General features: G+C 40.3%; 1 long non-coding RNA gene across 1 annotated transcript; it reads right to left on the bottom strand.

Moving 5' to 3' along the window:
• Positions 1-216: 216 nt before the first annotated feature.
• On the bottom strand, positions 217-6,630 carry LOC114404548. Its single transcript, XR_003665030.1, has 3 exons — positions 6,520-6,630; positions 5,411-5,466; positions 217-233 (listed from the first exon to the last, which is right to left on the bottom strand). It is a non-coding gene; the product is annotated as an uncharacterized LOC114404548 (long non-coding RNA).
• Between the last annotated feature and the right edge of the window lie 4,409 nt (positions 6,631-11,039).

Here is an 11,039-nt window from a genome sequence, read left to right on the forward strand (position 1 = left end):
ATGAACAAGTTATGAGAGTTTAAATCACAGTAAATACTTCAAAGATATCAGTCCAATGAAACAAAGGTCATGTAGACAGACATAGCATAAGTTACAAATATACCAATAATGCATACAACAACAATTTCAAATTAGTTTTTGAATCAAAGATATAAATACCTGACTTTGAGGCTTCAAAGATATAATCAAAGCGCTTCCGCAGCAACGCCAATTAGTAGTAGTAAATGATAGCCCTAAAAAAAACCATACAGAAATTAGCCACAGTGTATTTAAAGCCTTTTATCAACAATATGACTCTCACTTCATGGTGATAAATTGACTCTCAAAAGACATTATACTGAGAGTGTATTTAAAACCTTTTTCAGTCATTCTATCAAACAGCTCATTGACAATTTTTTAAGAATACATATCATATGAATCTAAATGACAGACCTCTATCCCAAGTGGAAGTCACTCTTAAGAAATCTCTTCAAGTTCAATTGTGGGAGCCAGCTTATGCATATGAATCTATGTTGAGACAAAAGGCTAGAATTAAGTGGCTAAAAGAAGGGGACAACAACTCTACTTATTTTCACAGATTGATCAATCATAGAAGAAGAAAAAATGCTATTCCAGGTATTTTCATGGATGGTGTGTGGATTCAAGATAAATTACTCTAAAAGCCACTTTGGTTGTTTGGGTAAGTCAGCAAGTTGGTGCAGGGAAGCTGCCCAATTCCTTAATTGCAGTACTTTGGAATTTCCTTTTACTTATCTTGGAATTCCAGTTGGGGTGTCCTCTAAGAGCTGGATCGTGTGGCAGCCTATTGTAAGGAAGTTTGAAGTCAAACTTGCAAAATGGAAGCAAAGAACTCTATCAATGGGGGGCAGAATCACTCTTATTAATTTTGTCCTCTCAGCCTTACCTATCTACCTTCTATCCTTCTTTAGGATCCCCAAAAAAGTGGTGCAAAAAATTGTCTCCATCCAGAGAAATTTTCTGTGGGGAAGTCACCAAGAGGCCAGCAAGATTCCTTGGGTGAAGTGGGACAAAGTTTGTCTTCCTAAGAACAAAGGGGGTCTAGGGATTAAAGACTTATCTTTATTTAATGTGCAGGACTGACCCTTGGGGGATGATTAAAGACTTATCTTTTGAAGCAGTAGTTGCATCAAATTGATATTTCAGCCCAAGACAGACCCTTTGGGGATGATGAAGTGCAGACCATGAAGTCCATTCAGCAGGAATTGTGGGAGATTTCTTTTGCTCATGAATCAATCTTGAGACAAAAATCAAGGATCAGATGGCTCAGGGAAGGTGATAATAACACGGCCTTTTTCCATAAATCTATCAAATTCAGAAGACACTACAATGCAATTCAAGGTATGTTCATTGAAGGCACATGGGTTCAGAACCCAAAATTGATTAAGGATCAAGCTGTAAGCTTCTTTTCTGCCAGATTCTTGAGAGAGGAGTTGATTGCCCCATTTTCAGATCTTGATCTTAGGGAGGCTGTGTGGAGTTGCAGTGGAGATAAATGTCCTAGGCCGGATGGCTTCAATTTTAACTTCATCAAAGAGTTTTGGGAGATTTTCAAACCAGATTTCAGGAGGTTTGTAGATGAGTTTCATGTCAATGGAAGATTTCCTAAGGGTAGTAATGCATCCTTCTTGGCTTTAATTCCTAAAATCAATCACCCATAGTCTTTTGATGACTATAGGCCCATCCCCCTCATTGGCTGTATGTATAAGATCATTGCTAAATTACTGGCCAATAGGTTAAGAAAATTATTGCCTGGACTTATTGATGAGAGACAAACAGCTTTCATAAAGGATAGACACATCCTTCATGGAACTTTGATTCTCAATGAAGCAATAGAGGAAGCTAAAAGAAGTAAGAAACCAGCTTAGGTGTTTAAGGTGGACTTTGCAAAGGCTTATGACTCTGTTTCATGGAACTTTCTGGATTATATGATGGTCAGAATGGGGTTTTGTCCTATATGGAGGAAATGGATCAATGCTTGCAATCAATCAGCTTCTATATCCATTCTCATAAATGGCAGCCCCTCAAATTAATTTGCCCCCACTAGAGGTTTGAGGCAAGGGGACCCCTTAGCCCCTTTCCTTTTCAATATTGTGGCTGAAGGCTTGACTGGCATGATGAGGACAGCTCTATCCAAAGGTCTGTACAACAGTTATTTAGTAGGAAAGCAGAAGGTGCCAGTAAACATTCTGCAATATGCAGATGATACTGTGTTTGTGGGAGAAGCTTCATGGGATAATGTGTTTGTCATGAAGGCAATGCTTAGAGGCTTTGAAATGGTATCTGGGTTGAAGATTAATTTTTCCAAGAGCAGTGTGGGGATTTTTGGTGCTGATACCAATTGGGTTCTTGATGCAGCTCACTTTCTCAAGTGCAGGCAGATGGAGATTCCTTTTCAGTTGTTGGGGATTCCTCTAGGGGCTAAGTCTTCTAGCTGCTTGGTGTGGGAACCTTTTATTAAAAAATTTGAATCAAAGCTGTCTAAGTGGAAGCAGAGAGCTCTATCAATGGCAGCAAAGGTCACATTGATAAATTCAGTGTTAACTGCTCTACCAATTTTTTTACTGTCTTTTTTTAGAATTCCTCAAAAAGTAGCTCATAAAGTGAGATCCTTACAAAGGAATTTTCTGTGGGGGGGCTATCAAGACCTCACCAAAATCGCCTGGGTGAAATGGAAAGATATCTGCCTTCCAAAGGAGTTGGGGGGTCTTGGGATTAAGGATATCTCTAGTTTTAATGCTGCCTTGTTGGGTAGATGGTTATGGGCTTTAGCCTCTACTCAAGATCAGCTGTGGGCTAGAATTCTTATCTCAAAATATGGTGGCTGGGCAAATCTTAACAATGGCAGTGATACACCTTGGCACTCTCATTGGTGGAAGGATATTCGAAAAGTAAGTAAGCAACCTGAATTTAGCCCTATTCATCAGCATCTGGTTTGGAAGGTAGGGGATGGAAGCATAGTCAAATTCTGGAAGGATAAATGGCTTGGGGTTGATTCAAACCTTGAGCAGCAGTTTAATCAGCTGTTTCTCATCAGTAAACAGCAGACCAGTTCTATCTCCAATATGGGTATCATGTCTCATGGTCATTGGTCCTGGGATTTAAAATGGAGAAGGAACTTATTTGATCATGAACAGGGTGCAGCTATGGCTTTTATGGAAATCATTAGTAACGTTCACATTCAACCTCAAATGAAGGACACCTTGAGATGGACAGCTGAACCTTCGGGTTTATACTCAACTAGATCAGCTTATAGATTGATAATCACTGCTAACAGCAATCATCCTCAGGCCAATATATACAAGACAATTTGGAGGCTTAACATCCCTTCAAGAGCTGCGATTTTCGCTAGGAGACTTATCAAAAATAGATTACCCACTAGACATAATCTCCTAAGAAGAAATGTCCCCATTCAGGAGCAGCATTGCCCCTTATGTGGATCTCATCAAGAGGAAGCTGGGCATCTATTTTTTCACTGTAAATTGACTAATGGTCTTTGGTGGGAATCAATGAGGTGGAAGCGAGTGGTTGGACCCCTAGCAGCTTCTCCAACAGCTCATTACACTCAATTCTGTGATGGCTTTGGTGCTGGGAAGAATCAAAACAGATGGTACAGATGGTGGATTGCTTTAACAAGCTCAATATGGAAGAATAGGAATCTCCTCATTTTTTTTTTGCTCAGCAAAATTAATAATATTATAGATGAGTACCAGAGGTACTAAAATATACAGATTTAGAGCCATATTACAAGTAGTTTTGGACAGACAATGATACAGTAGCTGAAATATCCCAAAACTACTCAAATAAGACTTGGAGCTATATTCTAAACCTATGTTGCTGTCCTAAGAAAAGCATCTTTGAGATTTGAGGACCATTGATTGAAATGTAGAGAGAAATCTTTTTCAAAACATCTGAGCCATGTCCATAAGATAAAAACTGCATCTTCCATTAATTTATGAGCGTCAAAATTAGCATTGGAGAAAATGATGTTGTTCCTATGCTTCCAAATTGAGTAAGTGAGAGCAAACCACCACCACTGCCATTTTTTTCCCTGCAACCCTACGGAAGCTCCGAAGATATGCTGACTAAAATGCTGATCCGGATGATAAGGGAAAAGATTTGAAACACCAAAAGTCATGGAGGATGCTTTATTCCTTTTGTGGTCATGGTTGAAGTCTAGGGACAAAAATTTCTGCACTTCCTTTAACTATTGGTCGTCTAATCTTGGAGACTTCTTTGCCTAAATTAGGTTCTCTTGTATTTGTGGGGGGTTTTGTTGTTCTAATCCTGTAATGGTGGGCGGTTTTAGATGCACTGCATCTATGTAAATCACCAGTAGTACTTCTGGTGCTGCTGTGTCCTATTATGATTAATATATAAATTATCTTTTGCTTTTCAAAAAAAAAAATTAATGCGGCTTTACTTGGCAAATGGGGGTGGCAGCTGGCTAACAATCAAGACCAGCCTTGGTCTAGAATTTTAATCTCTAAGTATGGTGGGTGGAAGGAGTTGATTTGTGGTGGAAGGAGGAATTTCACTTCCCAATGGTGGCAGGATTTGAAGAGTATCTTCCAGCAGCATCACAATGAATGCTTAACTGATAATTTAAAATGGAGAGTGGGAATGGGGTCCAACATCAATTTCTGGAAGCATAAATGGATGGAGGACAACTATACTCTCCAAGGAAAATATCCCCAGTTATATTTAATAAGTAAACAGCAGAATTCATCAATCAATTATATGGGAGATTTTGTGGAGGGTAGATGGGAATGGAAGTTATCATGGAGAAGGACTTCCAAATGCACTTTAATTTCTGGTCAACCAATCTAAAGGATGTTCTTTCTTAGAGGGGATGGGTTTGTATTTTTGTGGGCTATATTCGGTCTCTCCTAATGGGATGCAGACTGTAATTGTCTTGCTTTTTAACTTTGTATCTTCAGTACACCTAGTACTGAATTTCATATATAATATATTGATTTTTGCTGTGCAAAAAAAAAAAATGTGTCTTTGTAATCTGTAGTACCACTGGTACTTCTAATTATCAATATAAATTATCTTTGCAGTTCAAAAAAAATTATTAAACAGAACAGTACCACATGTAATGAAAATAAAAGATACAAGACACAAAAGTGCCACCTTCCAAAAAGCAAAACAAACCCAACAATAACCCAGCACAAGGACCCCAATACATATAATCAGAAATTTAACCAAAGGCCATCATAAGCACCTTTTGAGGTTCAAAAGGAATGCCATGAAACAGCAAGGAATTCCTAAGCAATCACCAGACCTTTCTATTTCTATTTTTTACACATTTAAAACTCAAACATATAAAATAAAAACTATATAACAAACTAACAAAGATAAAGACAAAAAAAAGGAAATATAAACTCACCTCAGTTGGTGCTGCTGCCCATCATTTCACTCTCACAACAAATAGGAATCATGTACCTGCATGGAAGAAATAATCACACAACACACAATGATCAGAATAAGCAAATGCATATAATTAAGCATGATACAATATCAATATTCATGGAAGTAACAATGACTTGTCAAAAATTTGGATGAAATTCAATATGTAAATCAAAGCTTTGTCCCTGAAACCCTCTGTGTAAATCAAAGCTTTGTCCCTGAGACTGATAAGGTTGCTAGTGAACATACAGCAGATTTAACAGCTGTGTTGGGAAAGGACAATATTGACTCATGAATATTTTATCCTTTAACTCTAGAGGGTTGGGTAGTGGTGTCAAGTAGTCAGCCATCAGAAAAATGACCTTGACCAACAATCTTGATGGGTTAATAGAGTGGGTCCCTTCCCCACTGACCCAAAGAATCATTTTCTGCAATTCTCTCAGTGGAATAGGCCAACCTACACAGTCAAGAGATGGGAATTTCTCTGGATAGCTTTGTCAGTGTCCATTTGGCATCACAGAAATGGCATGATTTTCAATAATCAGCCTTTTAATCTAGAAAAGGTCATGGATGAGGCTCTATTCCACACCTGGTCCTAGCTCAAGTGTGTGGAGAAGGGTTTCCAATCGCATTTTAATTTCTGGTCAACTAATCTGAAGGAGGCTTTTTCTTAAAGGGGTTGGGTTTGCTTTGTATGTTGTCCTATCTACCGTTTCTCCCTAGTGGGGTTTAGGCTCTTTTTGCCTTGTATTCCTATCTTATTTTCAGTACACCTAGTACTGATCTTTATATATAATATATTGATTTTTTCTGTGCAAAAAAAAAAAGCTTTGTCCCCGAAACCCTCTATGTAAATTTGACAACCTCATGTCTCCCTTCCTGAAAACCCACTAAAAACTGCCTAACCCCCCTGCTGTTACTCCATAATTTATTCTACAATAACTGCTTAAGGCAGTTACATATGGTCCTAAATCACTACACATTCAGTTACGATTAACCCTTTGTGCCTAACTAGGGTTTCGAAACATCACAACAGAGACAGACCATTGAACAATGGATTTTCATCATTAACATACAACAGAGACATACCTTCGATGGAAGCGCAGACACGAACTCCACAAACGCGAACTCGACAATGTGGTTGCAGTCACAGAAGCGCAGCCCAGTTTGCGACAAACACGAACTCAGGCAGAAGGAGAAACAACAATAAAGCCCTGGGTTAAAACGACGAACGCCTAATGTTAAAATGACGAATGCCTAATGTTAAAACGAAAGGACGTACCTCAATGGATAAGTGCCAAAGACGATCTCCACAAACACGATCTCCACAATGTGGTTGCAGTCACGGAAGCACAGGCGACTTTGACACAAGGAGAAAGAAGAAGAACGATATGGTTCAAGCGCAAGGAGAAAGAAGAAGAACGATAGGGTTCAAGCGCAAGGAGAAAGAAGAAGAATGATAGGGTTCAAGCGCGCGGGTTGTGCAATTTCAGAACTTTAATATATAATGATAACAACATCGGTTTTTTAAAAATAACCGATGTTAACATAAACTACGTAACATCGGTTATAATAAAACCGATGTTAACATCGACTCGATAACATCGGTTTTTACAAAACCGATGTTAACAAAGGCATACTAACATCGGTTTTTCCAAAATCGATGTTAACTAAGTCTACTTATTTACAAAAATGCCACCGCGCTTTTGTTAACATCGGTTTTAGCTATAACCGATGTTAATTGGGCGATGTTGAAAGCTTTTTTTTTAGTAGTGTACATTACTATGACCTTCATCGAGTATAATAATCATGTCTAGAGTTTCACTAATCATATTAAGTTGGTTCTTATCTCATTAGAAAGATAAGACAATCATCTATAACTTATATGTTGACCTCAAAATCTCTTTTAATCTTTTAGAAACCTAAAATTAGGGGATATACAAACTAACCGCATAATTCTGAAAACTTAACCTTTACTCACTAAAATTGCAATATATTGAGTTATATAAATCCTTTTTGAGTGAAATCAAATCCCTTAACTAGATAACATCCAAAGATACAACTCTTATAAAGAACACAAAGTATAGTTATATCATTAAAGTACACGTTTTGGTGTTCTATGTTAACATTTTCTATCATAAAATCAACATGTGTGTCCAACATCAATTATCAAATTCAATTTGAGGAACATCAAAATGACAAAAAATCAAAACATATAACAACAAAATCACAACAAAACAAAGTGTTTCAGGGTATTCATAACCCGCCCAAGAAAATAAACTTGCTATAATAAAAAAAACCTAAGATCATACAATCTACTTGTGGCTCATTAACAATCATACAATAAAAGAAAAAAATAGAACTCACTCCCCCTAAACTCAAATGAAGCAATTCCTCAACAAGGAAAAGGAAGACGATCTTGTGACCACTCCTAAGAATGCATTGATCCAATGGCTTCGTCCGCCACGATCTATATGACAACTCTTATAATGGCAAAAACTTGGTTGTAATTTAAAACACAATCTCAAGTCATCTAAATTCCTTGAGTTTGAAAACTCAAAGGGAAATATAAAAGTATTGACTGAGGGGATCCGGGCCTAAGGCTTGTTGGTCTCTTCTATATATAGGGAAAGAAAGGGGTTCATGAGGTTACGGAAGCGTAATTACCCACGGAAACATTACGGAAGCGCCTCGGCTTGGATTCTCTTCACGGAAACAATTTTCCTCAGAAATTTCAAGTGAATACGAAGTGCCAAGAAGGCTGAACCCTTTCTTCTACACTCATCCCCCTATTTATAGCAAAATAGGGGAGGAGCTTTCCACCCAGCTCGCCCAGGCGAGCTCAGCTCGCCCAGGCGAGCCAGGTTGCTTCCTCCAGAAGCAACCACCTTCTGGAGGAAGAATCTGGAAGGCCCAAGTGGGCCTGGTTGCTATTTGCACCTTTTTTTACTAAATACACCCCCTTTTAATTTTTTTGGTGATTCTATTTCCGTAATGTTACAAAACTTTACGAATTTCGCAACAATACTTATTTTCTTTTCGTAAGGTTACGGAACCTTACAGATAATGTAATTACTCTTTTTTAGCTTTCGAAAAAGTTACGGAAACTCATGGATTGCGTAACAATACTTCTTTTTTATTTCCGTCATGTTACGGAATTTCACGGATTGCGTAACAACGCTTCCTTTTGATTTCCGGCACGTCTCGGGACTTCACATATTGTGCAACAAAGGGTGCCAAGTACTTTGAAGCGGTCAATTAAAGGTTGCATGCCATCAAGCAACAGTCCCCGGATAAAATTAGGGTATGACAGTTGCCCCTCTTTACTTACCTTTTATCGAAGATAAAAGGAAAGCAAAGATAAAACACTGATTTCGTCCGTCTTCGCCCTTTCCGTGATTAGTCTATGACAACTCTCGTCTCTCCTCCTCCTTTTTTTTGCACAACACAAAACAAAACACAAACAACAAAAACACCAATAACATAATATACATATATACACATGTTTGGCGAAGGAACCGATCGGGAAAATAACAAAAACCCATTTCCTAGTCACCGGAGGCTCCGCACTTGATGGTGGAGGACGCATGAACAGCGCTAGGCAATCAATTCATGGGTTTCCGAACAAGATTTCGAGGGTAGAGGATAGGCGAACAGCGCTAGGCAATCAATTCGCTGGGTTCCAGCTTCGATGGTGGAGGACACATGAACAGCACTAGGCAATCAATTCATGGGTCTCCGAATAAAAGTGGAGAATGGAGGATAGGCGAACAGCGCTAGGCAATCAATTCGCGGGGCTCCATACTCGATGGTGGAGGATGCATGAATGACAATCAATTCATGGGGCTCCGAATAAGATTTGAGGGTAGAGGATAGGCGAACAGCGCTAGGCAATCAATTCGCAGGGCTCCAGACTCATTGGTGGAGGATGCATGAATGACAATCAATTCATGGGGCTCCGAATAAGATTTGAGGGTGGAGGATAGGCGAACAACGCTAGGAAATCAATTCGTGGGGCTCCAAATTCATCGTTGGAGGATGCATGAATGACAATCAATTCATGGGGCTCCAAATAAGATTTGAGGGTGGAGGATAGGCGAACAGCGCTAGGCAATCAATTCGCGGGGCTCCAGACTCGTTGGTGGAGGATGCATGAATGACAATCAATTCATGGGGCTCTGAATAAGATTTGAGGGTGGAGGATAGGCGAACAGCGCTAGGCAATCAATTCACGGGGCTCCAGACTCGTTGGTGGAGGATGCATGAATGACAATCAATTCATGCGGCTCCGAATAAGATTTGAGGGTGGAGGATAGGCTAACAGCGCTAGGCAATCAATTTGCGGGGCTCCAGACTCGTTGGTGGAGGATGCATGAATGACAATCAATTCATGGGGCTCCGAATAAAAGTGGAGAATGGAAGATAGGCGAACAGCGCTAGGCAATCAATTCGCTGGGTTCCAGCTTCAATGGTGGAGGACACATGAACAACGCTAGGCAATCAATTCATGAGTCTCTGAATAAAAGTGGAGAATGGAGGATAGGCAAACAGCGCTAGGCAATCAATTCGCGGGGCTCCAGACTCGATGGTGGAGGATGCATGAATGACAATCAATTCATGGGGCTCCGAATAAGATTTGAGGGTGGAGGATAGGCGAACAGCGCTAGGCAATCAATTCGCGGGGCTCCAGACTCGTTGGTGGAGTATGCATGAATGACAATCAATTCATGGGGCTCCGAATAAGATTTGAGGGTGGAGGATAGGCGAACAACGCTAGGCAATCAATTCGCAGGGCTCATAACTTGTCGGTGGAGGATGCATGAATGACAATCAATTCATGGGGCTCCGAATAAGATTTGAGGGTGGAGGATAGTCGAACAGCGCTAGGCAATCAATTTGCGGGGCTCCAGACTCGTTGGTGGAGGATGCATGAATGACAATCAATTCATGGGGCTCCGAATAAAAGTGGAGAATGGAGGATAGGCAAACAGCGCTAGGCAATCAATCCGCGGGGCTCCAGACTCAATGGTGGAGGACACATGAGCAGCGTAGGCAATCAATTCATGAGTCTCCGAATAAAAGTGGAGAATGGAGGATAGGCGAACAGCGCTAGGCAATCAATTCGCGGGGCTCCAGACTCGTTGGTGGAGGATGCATGAATGACAATCAATTCATGGGGCTCCGAATAAAAGTGGAGAATGGAGGATAGGCGAATAGCGCTAGGCAATCAATCTGCGGGGCTCCAGACTCGATGGTGGAGGACACATGAACAGCGCTAGGCAATCAATTCATGAGTCTCCGAATAAAAGTGGAGAATGGAGGATAGGCGAACAGTGCTAGGCAATCAATTCGCTGGGCTCCAGACTCGATGGTGGAGGACACATGAACATTGCTAGGCAATCAATTCATGGGTCTCCGAAAGATTGGAGGATGGAGTATATGCGAACAGCGCTAGGCAATCAATTCGTGGGGCTCCAACGTCGATGGTGGAGGACACATGAACAGTGCTAGGCAATCAATTCATGGGTCTCCGAATAAAAGTGTAGAATGGAGGATAGGCGAACAACGCTAGGCAATCAATTCGCGAGGCTGCAGACTCGATGGTGGAT

This window comes from Glycine soja, unplaced genomic scaffold (genome assembly GCF_004193775.1).
Source record: "Glycine soja cultivar W05 unplaced genomic scaffold, ASM419377v2 tig00104511_1_pilon_84547_1256723, whole genome shotgun sequence".
Classification (NCBI taxonomy): Eukaryota; Viridiplantae; Streptophyta; class Magnoliopsida; order Fabales; family Fabaceae; genus Glycine; species Glycine soja.